Below are 6,000 nucleotides of genomic sequence, written 5' to 3' on the forward strand. Positions count from 1 at the left end.
TCGTACAGATCGGGGTTTAAAGAAAATCCAGAGCTCCCCACTGGTATTTATGACATTGTGGTGGCGTTCAACTCGTAATTACAATCTATACGAGATGACTTGAACACAGCATAAATACACAGAGATGATTGCAACAAACGACAGGCAGCTGTGAGGAATGTGATGGGTGTCTATAAAAACAGATTGGTGGCAGGAAACTCAGTCTGGGGAACACATGTGGCAAAACAAACTGACAGTCAAACAGAAGCTGAATGGTGACAATATCTAATTAAATGTGCTAATTTGCATATATTTTGAAGTTACGAATCTGACCATAGAAAAATCAAGGTTCAAAATTATTTTTTTCATTTTGTTGATATATTCAATGAAAAGACATTACCAAAGGGGATTATAAATATCTCCTTTTGTTACCCTGTAAATCAGAAATAACTCCCAATAGAGAAAAAGACCTTTAAAGATTTTTGTAGCAAACTTCCACTAATTTCAATTGAAAGCCATGAATTACAGACAAAATATGCTTTAGGTCCAAGTAAAATCCATGTATCCACTGTTTAACATCCAAAACTCATAATTGCTTCATCATCACTGATCATAAACATCCAAAACAGCACATCAAAACACACATCACAACAACACATCAACAGTCCATCACACAGGTGAATATGTATCTACCCGAGGAACTCACAAGTCACAACCACTTTAAGAAGACCACACAATTACAGATTTGTTTATATAGTAATTATATAATACAAAAACAGAAATGTGTTGTGTAATTAAATTGTTTTGTATAGATTGTAAAGTATAATTCAATTCAAATTTATCTGGGCTTTTCACAATACATATTGTTTCAAACGAGCTTTACAGAAAGTGCATTTTCAGAAATGTACATCGAAAACAAAATATTGTTTGTTAATCATGTATAATTTAGAGCATAACATATCGCCGGCGTTGAATCCTCTCTTCACGGGCGTTTAGTCGTCTCATCGCCGGTGTTGGGGCATCTGAAGACTCCATGAGAGGCTGGATACAAACTGGAGCTGAGGAACGCGATTTACCGCGGGACTAGCGTCCCGAGATTACAGCAGAAAAGCAGATGGGTCAAGTCAAGTCAATGGAGTTGGATAAAAACTGATAAAACCTGTTGGAAAGCAACTTTTACAGCGGTTTTTGAGTAAGCATATCAGTGAACACCACTCTGTGAGTTTCACCACAGAAACCGTAAATTCTCGGGCCAGCAGCATTTGTCCAAATTTCAATCTTAACCGTTCTATTTCATCAGAAACAATCAAACAGGGCTATATGTGTAAAATACCGAACTTGTCCTTTAATGCCTGTCCCTGAACACCTGTGTCGTTTTGTAGTCGATCCACGTATTTTATGATCCATGTCAAACGCAGCGCTAAGATAGAGTAGAACTAGTATTGAGATTAGCCTTGGTCAGAAGCTAAAAGTAAATCATTTGTAATTTGAACTTGCGCCGTTTATGAATCCTGACTGAACTTTTTCATAGATATCATTGTGTTGCAATAAAGAGCACAATTGAACAGACACAACTTTTTCTAGTATTTTAGACATAAATGGAAGATTTGGAAGATTCTTAATGAGCGGTTTTATTACTGCCAGCGGGAAGGCAAAAACAGACAAAGATAAGAAATCCAAAATGACATGGTAATTCAGCAAACAGATGATCAGGTAGCAACACACACTACCAAGATAGTGAACAAACAACCTCGCCATTTCTTACATGATCACCTCATTAAGTTAAGTTTATTTAGAAGTGTTGCTCGTTATTTGTGTTCCTATTTAAATTCTTCCTTTTTAGTAGGGCATCCAAAATGTAGGTGTCTCCGTTTCTGCAGTAGTTTCAATTTTGAAATTTTTAAGTGAAACCATTCTTTTCTGTCAGTAATATAATGCTGGTCTATGGTCACCAATGGTTTGTGGTTCTGAAAGGCGAATTTGATGATGGGAGACTCGTTGCTCATCTTGCCGCCGCTCACACCAGGCAGCAAATGAAGACACTGATGGCTCTGATGGCAAGGATACTTGCATTGCACCAGGGGATATCATTTTCAAATAATGCCCATGAACATTGCATTTTATTATTATTGTTGTTATGTGTTGTTGTTTTTTTTAGATGAACATAAAAAATGCACTGGAAAAATTGTTTTTGAGGATTCGGCCTGAAAATTACGAGTCCTTCTCCTCCCACTGTGGTCCGAGTCAAGACCGAATCAGTATTAAGTGGAAAAGGGAAAACTCAAGTGAAACTGTTCTATACCACAAATAATTACAACTAGGGACCAGTGGTGGCCCTCATTTACAATGGCCACTATGACTAGTTTATATATATATATATATATATATTAATTTTTTACACACACACACACACACATATATATATTAGGGCTGTTGGAACGAAATTCGAATATAATTCGAATATTTAAAAAACCTATACTATTCAAACGCTGAAGTTACTATTCGAATATTGCTTTTATATATATTTAAAAAATATATACCTACGTATGCAATCTTTCTCACGGCTTACACGAATTTGAAAATGAAATGCTTTTGTTTCGTCTAATGAACAATAAAGTTTTTGAATCGTAACACAATTGTGCACGTTATCCAAGCTGTTAGGCCAGAGGTCTCAAACTTGTGGCCCCCTACTTGATGTTAAAGTTTAATGTTAGTGCGGCCCGCCGTTGCGTTTGCCGCGTTTTTTTTTTAAATTATTATTATTTTTATCCCTTATGGGCTACCATATATAGTCTCGTGACTGCTTACCGTGGGTTTGTTGTCAATAGTTGTCATAGACAACCACGAAGTACAAATATACTGCGCCTGGAAAAAATGAGCGTGTCGCTTCAATTATGAGCGCGCTCGGCGCTTGATGCGCGCCTACATTTGAAATGTACTTGAGCGTGCAAAATATGTGAACGCGATATGTGAGCAGGCGAGCTACCACCAATAAAATCAGGCCACAGCTACTGATAGCTCGCGAGCGACGTGTTGGATACCCCTGCTCTAAAACAATGTGAGAATAATTATTTTGAGCTTGTAATATGTGTTGTGTCTGAACGCGTTCAATGAACGATAGTTAATGAACTCGTTCATATTTTGGGCGAACGTGAACTGAACGTAGCCTACTGTATTACTGCCTGATGAACGTTACAGTGAACTCGTTCATTCAAGTGGTTGTGAACCGAGGAGCGAGGAGGCGTCGTAAGATCATTTAAAAGGCTTTTATGAGGTCGGTGAGGATGGGAAAATCTTACATGTCTGTGCAAACTTTGCCCGTCGATAAATGCACGCCCTCTCTCTCTCCCTTTGCAGACTGATCTCACAAAATGGCTCAAAATGTGTATAGATAACATGCCACTTGACTTGAAAGTGGCGTGTATGTTGATGCAAAAGTCTTGATCATGTTGCCCTTTGGAACACCGGTGCAAAAGTCTTGATCATGTTGCCCTTTGGAACACCGCTGCACAAATCAGTCCAACACAGCGCTGTCAATGTCGGAGAACCAGCTTTAAAAAAGTTATTAGCCAGCATGCAAGGAGCCTATCTAATAAGGTGAGCTAATAGACCAGGTGGAAATCACAAAAATGTGCCTGAATAAAAATCTTCAGGCATTTTTGAGTAAAAGTTGGCAAATAGACTATTCTAGGGGTATTTTTCATGCTGAATCCATTTTTGCTGTTTGCCAAGCTCTATCTCTTACGTGAAACTCAGTGGAGTGTAAAATTCAAGATGACCGCCTCATACGCCAAAATGACCAAATTTCGCAGCACTAGCTCAAAGATAAACAGTTTTTATTGTGATATAGCATTTATTGAGTAAAGGAAACAAACTGAATAGTCAGAACAATTTAGATATTCTGTCTTACAATATTTCTGGTAAACACTGACCTGTTATTTTGTGTATTTGAGTATGTCCATGTAAGAAGATCAACATCATACTGGTGGCTGCAAAAGGCCTATATCTTAAACCATCATCCTATTACATTATGTTAAGAGTGTTTATTACTTTTCAATATTTACATGTCCATGTAAACAAGTTTAAGGCCTGAAAATTCACCTAAACTCAACTAAATTTTCTTTTGGGTTATTTATGGAAAAGATATTACCAGAAAGATTGGTTGTAAATATTACAAATTGAGACAAATGACCAAATTATCAACACATATCAAGGTGTCACACCACACCACTAACATTAGCTTTGAACAGATAAAGGAAATACAGGAAACTTGGCATAAAATTACCTTATGAAGTTGGACAGTAGCTGAATACTAACTAAAACATGAACTGCATGGCATATAAAAGTGAATGTGAATTTAAACAATGGAACGACAAGATTCTCAAATATGATCACAACAACATAGAGCAGTGCTCTTATTCAGTTCAGCAACTGCTACATTCTGCATCACTTTTCTTGCACTTGCATGCAGCAGAGCAATGCAGACGAAACTTTTTACATTTACATCGTGCACTCATACATCTTGGAGCAGTTGCAGCTGATCAATTCCAAACAGTAGTCTGGGACTGGAGGGAGTGACATCAAGATGGGCAGCAGCGTAGAATCTTCCAGTCTTCACCCCACTGGCGGAGGAAGACATACCGCTTGTTTGCTTGAAGGACCTTTGCCTGGACCCTATGACAACACAGTGCTGAGGTGCCAACTAGCCTCTCCCTATGGAGGGTCCCTATTCCACTCTACTGATAAAGCATTGTGGGAAATTCGGTTCGCGTACCTACCCGAAGTGATAAAATAAAATAAAATTCTGTATCAAAATTATAGGCAAGACATAGTTTGTTTAGGCATGGTTTGTAGGGAATTACAAACCTGCGCACATATATTCAAATGCACATAACTATAGAATCAATTTTTAATGCGCATGTGAATGCCATCAGCGTTTATCACAGGTTCAGTTTAAAGTCTGTTTAGAGAGAGCGGCGTCGTCTTAGCGGACCCTAATTTGAGTTTCATAAGCTTACTTTAAAGTGCTTTGTCAACTGTAAGGACCACGTGTTGTTGACCGAGTGCTGTTGCAGTGTGCCTGCATCTCTGTATTACTGTGTTGAGTAAGTTCATTGGCGGAAGCTTGTACAATTGGCATATAGTCAATACTTGTGACCGTGAAATTGGTCTAACCTGTCTTAATATCTGCATCTTGCCATTTGATGAAAAACGCCATGTCCTTGGAAAGTGCTACACATGCTGATAGATTATCAAGGAGTTCTTCATTGTACCATTCCTAGTTGGTTTGTATAATTGATCCTGGTTCTGTTTTTCCTGACACAACTGCAGCTGGAGAACGTTGTTCCATGATTTCAGGAACTTGAAGACTAGTCTTTGTAGATGGATGGAGATCATTCAGTCCCATGTCTTCTTCTGGACCTCTGCCATCCAGCGACTTGAGTTGTATGAAAGCTGTTTTTACCATCAAAACTGCTATCATTGATATCAATATTGTCACATTGGAAGTGCACAAATCTGTTGGGTACAACGTTTGGTGGAACCACTGCTCCTGTATCCACGTCCATTGTAAGAAGTGCTCTCTCCTCCAAAGCTGTATCAACCTGTTTTAAGTTGTTGTAGCTTATGAAGTGACCAGCCATGTGAAACAGCTCAACCAGTTCTTTTGATCTGGTAGCTTGGTGCAATGTGTTTGCTAGACCAATATTGGGAGTCCAGTGTTTACCACAACTGAAGTTGTACACTAGGTCTTGAGCAACACTTAAGAACCTTACTTTGAGTGTCATCTTTTTTATTTTGAGCAGCACCATCATCATGATCCACTTCTAAGAGACCCTGTCCACCAAACAATAAGCGAAGGAACATGAAAAGGCTCTCTGGATTGCATGATATTATTGTCTCTTCTCTTACTACAAAACAATGACATTGACCGGTCAGACTTCAAACTACACACAGCTTCCATATTGGTGTGGTGATCTTATAATCTGACCAACTTCATGGGTACAATTCCACAACTGGAAA

The sequence above is a fragment of the Pimephales promelas genome, chromosome 5, assembly GCF_988280905.1.
Source record: "Pimephales promelas chromosome 5, fPimPro1.hap1.1, whole genome shotgun sequence".
NCBI lineage: Eukaryota > Metazoa > Chordata > Actinopteri > Cypriniformes > Leuciscidae > Pimephales > Pimephales promelas.